Genomic DNA, 6,049 nt, shown 5'->3' on the forward strand with positions numbered 1-6,049 from the left:
TCTGGAAAACAGTGTGAAGGTTCTTCAAAAAGATAAAAATAGAGATACCCTAAAACTCAAGAATTGCACTAATTTTTACCCCAAAGATACAAATGTAGTGATCCAAAAAGGTACTTGCACCCCTGTGTTTATAGCAGCAACATCCACAATAGCCAGACTATGTAAAGAGTCCAGATGTCCATTGACAGAAGAATGGATAAAGAATATGGGCATATATAGTGAAATATTATTTAGCCATCAAAAAGAATGAAATCTTGTCATTTGCAATGATGTGGATGGAGTTAGTATTATGATAAGCAAAATAAGTAAGTCACAGAAAGAAAAATGCCATATGATTTCACTCATATGCAGAATTTAAGAAACAAAACAGAGGAATATAGAGGAAAGGAAGGAAAAATAAAATAAGACATAATCAGAGAAGGAGAAAAATCATAAAGGACTCTTAACCATGAGAAACAAACTGAGGGTTGCTGGAGGGGATGGGGTGAGGGATGGGGTAGCAGGGTGGTAGGCATTAAGGAGGACACCTGATGTAATGAGCACTGGGTGTTCTATACAACGGATGAATCACTGAGCTTTACCTCTGAAACTAGTAATACTCTATATGTTAATAAACTGAATTTAAATTTTTTAAAAATGTACCCACATGCTCAACATTTATCTACCCAATCATGGCCACTAGGGATTTTTGCACAGGACCTTTTGTTCTCTTCACCCAAAAAGTAGATCAGTAGAGATCTACTAAAGGAAATCCAATCTGATTCAAGCATTATCTCTGAATAATTTCTAGGCCATCTCTTTTTTGAGTTTTAAAAACCACAGGAATCACATATGTCTTTCTTAATTTTGTTTTCTAATGGATCAGTGGTTGAATTTTGGTTGATACTCAGTATCACATAGTATGCACACATCTTGGCCAGGGCTGCTGGGATCTGTGAGGGGAAATTCCCTTCACCCAGAGCCCCTCACTCTCTCTATATTTACATATAATTCCTAAGATAATAAGCACAAATAAGCAAAAAGACCCTACCTCCTCTTAGCCTCAAAATTTTCTTGAGTAATTTTATTTCTTTGTTAGAAATATAAAATGGAGCTTTATGAGTCTTTAAAAGTCTAAAGAAAATAGCTACTAATGGTATCTTTTTATTGCCTACAATTCATCCTGCTGAAAAAGGCAGTAATGTTCTTAGAGTTGATTATAGCTCAGTCTTAAATTTTCTAATTGTTTTAGATTTTTCACTTATTTTAGACATTTTCACTTTGCCCCCTTGAGTAAATTAAGATGAAAGGTAAATTAAAAGAGAGGAATTCAACATAAAGAGAATAAATAAATAAAACACAGATTGCAAAGCAGGAATGAAAACAAGGTCTCCCAGACCAATCTGTTAAAGGAATGCTACAAATGTGAAGTGTTTACTATTTTAAACATTAATCATGTACTCACTCTGTTTATTTAGCTATCAATGTTTTTCCTGTAACTCTGACTTGAAAATATGTAAGCTGTTTATAATTAGGACTCAAACTGAAGCCAAATGATATTTTGATTATTTATATTGCATAGCTTGTCTTGAAACTTCAGAATTTGCAGTCTTTTCATTTCAATTCACACCTATTTTAAAAGTCATTATTATTTGTATAATGTGATATCTCAAGTAACTTTTATTGCCACCCATTACCATACGCCCAAGTCACAGCCATTAAAGATAGGGGAGCCTGAGTCCTCCATCAATGGGCCTATTCAGAAAATTGCCACCATCTTTCTTTTACTTGAATCTGTGCAGTGATCCCAAAACACAAGACTAGCTTAGTAATCAGAATTAGGAGTTCCAAAGAACTGTAAGTTTCTCAAGTTTCTGGCATTATTTTCTTGACAGATATTATTTTTAATAAAGTTTAATATTTTGGATCTGCTTATGGAAAATAGCCACCAAAGCTACCATAGACTCATCATGAAGAGGAACCTCTCATCTAATCGCACAAAATTATAAGTCATGTTAAGAACAGAAACAGATCACATAAGGTTGATTTATAATTTTTCCTTTTTTTTTTAAGATTTTTATTTATTTGACAGAGAGAGAGTGAGTGAGTTCAAGAGAAAAAACACAAGCCAGGGGAGAAGGAGAAGCAGACTCCCCACTGAGGAGGGAGCCCAACATGGGGCTTAACTGACTGAGCCACCCAGGCATCCCTATTATTTCTTGCCTTTAAAAAAGTGAGGAAAGGGGGCACCTGGGTGGCTCAGTGGGTTAAGCCTCTGCCCTCGGCTCAGGTCATGATTCCAGGGTCTTGGGATCAAGCCCCGCATCAGACTCTCTGCTCGGCAGGGAGCCTGCTTCCTTCTCTCTCTCTGCCTGCCTCTCTGCCTATTTGTGATTTCTCTCTCTGTCAAATAAATAAATAAAATCTTTAAAAAAAAAAAAAAAGAAAGAAAGAAAGAAAGTGAGGAAAGTGAGGAAAGCATTCGAATTTTCTCCTGGAATAAAGATACGTTATAATTTTCCCCAACAGAACACCTAGACAATGACATGGACATGATCTGCAAAAGTACATATTTTCCTTGAAAATTATTTTTGTCATAAAAATTAACCATACGACTCAGAGGTGCTGGAAAATTGTAGCATCTTTATTTTCTATAGCTAACATAAAATTCCTCCAGTGTCCCACCCCCTATCTTCTAATTTGAACAGTTCAACCTCTGTGAAAGCTGTTTCTTCCCCCACTCGTTCCTTTCCTTAATTGGTGTGGGAGTGTATTGCCTCATGGCGGATCTCCATATGGTTCTTGGGCTGTTGTCTGCAGCAGGGTCTCATTTGGTACTTGGTGGGTGTTGGCTGATTCTAACATGTTTTATATTCAGTGTTCTAAGGATACTCAGCCTCTTGTGCTAATAGGTCAGCCCATGCCTGGGCTGGCATTCTGCTTCAGCCTACTTGAGGAAACTCAGAAGACCAGCCCCAACCAACCTCTGACCTTCTCTTCACAGTCCCTGAGAACCAGAAGTGTTTCCCTTCATATCCCCCTTTCATTCAGGCCATGGGGATATTTTCCTGCTCTATCTCATTACCCTTGGAAGAGTAATACTTGCCTTCCCCATTTCTTGAAGGCTATGAGAACAGAGTAGCTGTTGAGGATAGAACATAATTTATGTGAGAAAAATAAATATTTTATCAGTTTGATCGTTTCTAATTTGCATCCTATTAGAGTTATGTAGAGGATGATAAGGACTCTAGGTCATAGATTCTTCCCGGCCCTCCTCTCTGTATCTTTTATCACCCTCCATCTTCAATGGTAATTCCATTCCTGCCCTTTGGGTGCTCAGTGCCCTCAGAAGCTATTCACCTCTCTCAAACTAAACATTTCTGACAAACTGGCTCATAGACATTCACTGTCTGATATGACTTTAGGTATTACCTCTCTTAGAGGAATTACAAAGGACTAACAATTGAGCCAAAGCAATGAATCACTAAAAATGGAATTCTGATAATTAGTGGTTGAAGAAGAGCATTGAGGGCAGAAAAGAAGATGAGATGATCTCATGATGGTTTTTCCATTTATATGTTCAACAATGGAGGTACACACACTGACATATGTGTGCACACATACACACAAATTGAAATACCAAGACATGTGAACATGAGATTAACAAATATGAAAGAATTTTTAAAACTAATAAATATTTTATAAATATATAGTGTTAATGTGTATCAATTCATCTGATACAGAGTTCCTTAAGTAAAAAGCAATCACAGAAAAATAAAGAATTATAGGAATGACATAAACTAATCCAGTCAAATCCCAAATAATCCAGTTGGTTCCAGAATCACCCAAAGAACTGACTTTTAACACAGTGGCTTTTTTTTTCTTATTGACAGAAATGGTCACAGGTACCTTGCTGTGACCAGTAATTGACAGCAATATCAACTTTCCTATTTTGTAAAGGATGTGATTTCAGACAACCTAAATATGTTTGCAAAAGCTGATTTTTTTTTTTATTATAGTCTACAGGAGTCTGAATTACTCGTGTTTTTAGTAACCACAACAAAAACAATTTCCAGTATTTTAAATGCATGATAGTTCTTAGAAAATATGTGGTAACATTTTAATCATTTTGATACTTCCCTGGAACTTCTGACAAGAGAAAAATTTTTGCAGCATTTGGTGGATGTGCTTCATCTTGGCCTGGCAGCTCGGTTTATGCCTCATGATCATATTTTGAGAAACAAATCTGGATTTGCCTGGGTATACCTTGATGGACTTTGTTTCTAGATGTGTCTAGACAAACTTCAGTAATGGGTTTGTTAAATGTGTTACTTCCTGGAAAGATCAATAAATCACTTTTCTAATATTCAGTTTGAAACTTCAGTCAAATCCCTTGCCTCAATGGCTAACCTTTTCATAAGTACCCATGAGTGTACCAACCCATGTTGCTCTGAAGTGGAAAGGCCTCCCTCTTTGAGTGGCAGTTGGCTTTACAGGATAGATCTTCTCCTTTAGGAAGGATCATTACCACATTGCTACTCAGCCTTCCTTCACTTACAGTCCAAAGTGTGCCTGTTTGTTATGTCACTAACATTGCGTCGAGATGCTGCACATCAAGGATGCTCAGATATGTCACCACGTTAGCAGTACATCAGCTCCCATGGTTTCAAGGTCCTCCTCACATAACAGGGCATCTACACCTCACATAATTCTCTGGATGAAAAAAACAATGCAAATGTTAGAACCTATGTCCCACAGTAAGCAGCAGCATCCCCTTCCAAGGAAATCTGATTGCCTGCTACTACAGAAACGGTTTATCATTTCTTGACTTCGATTCAGGTAGTCTCTCAACAGCCAGATTTTAATATTAAGTTTATATATTAGAGTAATACTCTATTTGGGATCCACAGTATGTGTTTGATTTCCCTGTTTTATGTTTTAGTTAAATTATCTCCAAACTTTCAACAATCCTCTGAGAAAGGTATTCTTTATTTTGAGGAAATTTAAGTTCAGAGAGGTAAAGGGATTTGTCCAAGTTCATGCAGTCAGTAGTGGTGTAGGAATTCTGAGTTCTTGTCCAGTGCTGAATTTTTTTTTTAAGATTTTATTTATTTATTTGACAGACAGTGATCATAAGCAAGCAGAGAGGCAGGCAGAGAGAGAGGGAGGAAGCAGGCTCCCTGCTGAGCAGAGAGCCTGATGCTGGGCTCAATCCCAGGACCCTGAGATCATGACCTGAGCCAAAGGCAGAGGCTTTAACCTACTAAGCCACCCATATGCCCCTCAATTTTATATTTAACAATGTGGAGGCACCACCTTCCATGCTTTCAGCCTGCCTCCGATACCCGTCGCAGTCCTGGCAGCCAGTCTTGCAGAGAGATGACCTGCAGTGCCTTCCTCAGTCATCGCACATGTCCTGGAGGTCCTTTTACACTGAGATCCCAAGTGACTATCACACATGCAAATACCTATTACATGCCCAGAAGTGTCAGGAGTGGCTAAAGGCTTTTCCCTTCTGTTCTTTGAGACAATTCTAAAGCATGCCTGCACAGCTTCTCAGAAAATGCCAGCAAGATCAAGCATAGAAACTACAATGGTGGGCTGCTCAGTACTGTGCCCTTGAATAGCTGTACTCTTCAAGTCTCATTTCTTGTTCCCTAGCACCACTTCTAAATAAAGAAGTCTGTCTTGGTTCTACTCTCCAGAGGGAATCCAGGGTAAACCAAGGGCATCGTGTCACACTCTGAAAGTGGTAGCAGAATGTATCTAATGGGAGAATGATGTGTTTTCTCTTGAGAAAACTCCTTAATGGACTTTATTAGTTTCCAAAAGCTGGTCCAGAAGGAAAGCCATCAGCAATGGGAAGTAACCAGCAATGTGGTTGGGGGAGGGGGTACTTGAAGCCTATAGACCAGAAAAGGGGGAAGGAGACAAACAGGTGAGGGCATGGGCCCCCTAAACATGACAGAAGATGTGGGTCTAAGGAAAGAAATGGTCAGCAGGTGACTGTCCATGACAGATAATGACCAAAAAGCCTCATGACCTTCAGTGTTTTTTCCAGAGTTGTCTA

The sequence above is a fragment of the Mustela lutreola genome, chromosome 9 (assembly GCF_030435805.1).
Source record: "Mustela lutreola isolate mMusLut2 chromosome 9, mMusLut2.pri, whole genome shotgun sequence".
NCBI lineage: Eukaryota > Metazoa > Chordata > Mammalia > Carnivora > Mustelidae > Mustela > Mustela lutreola.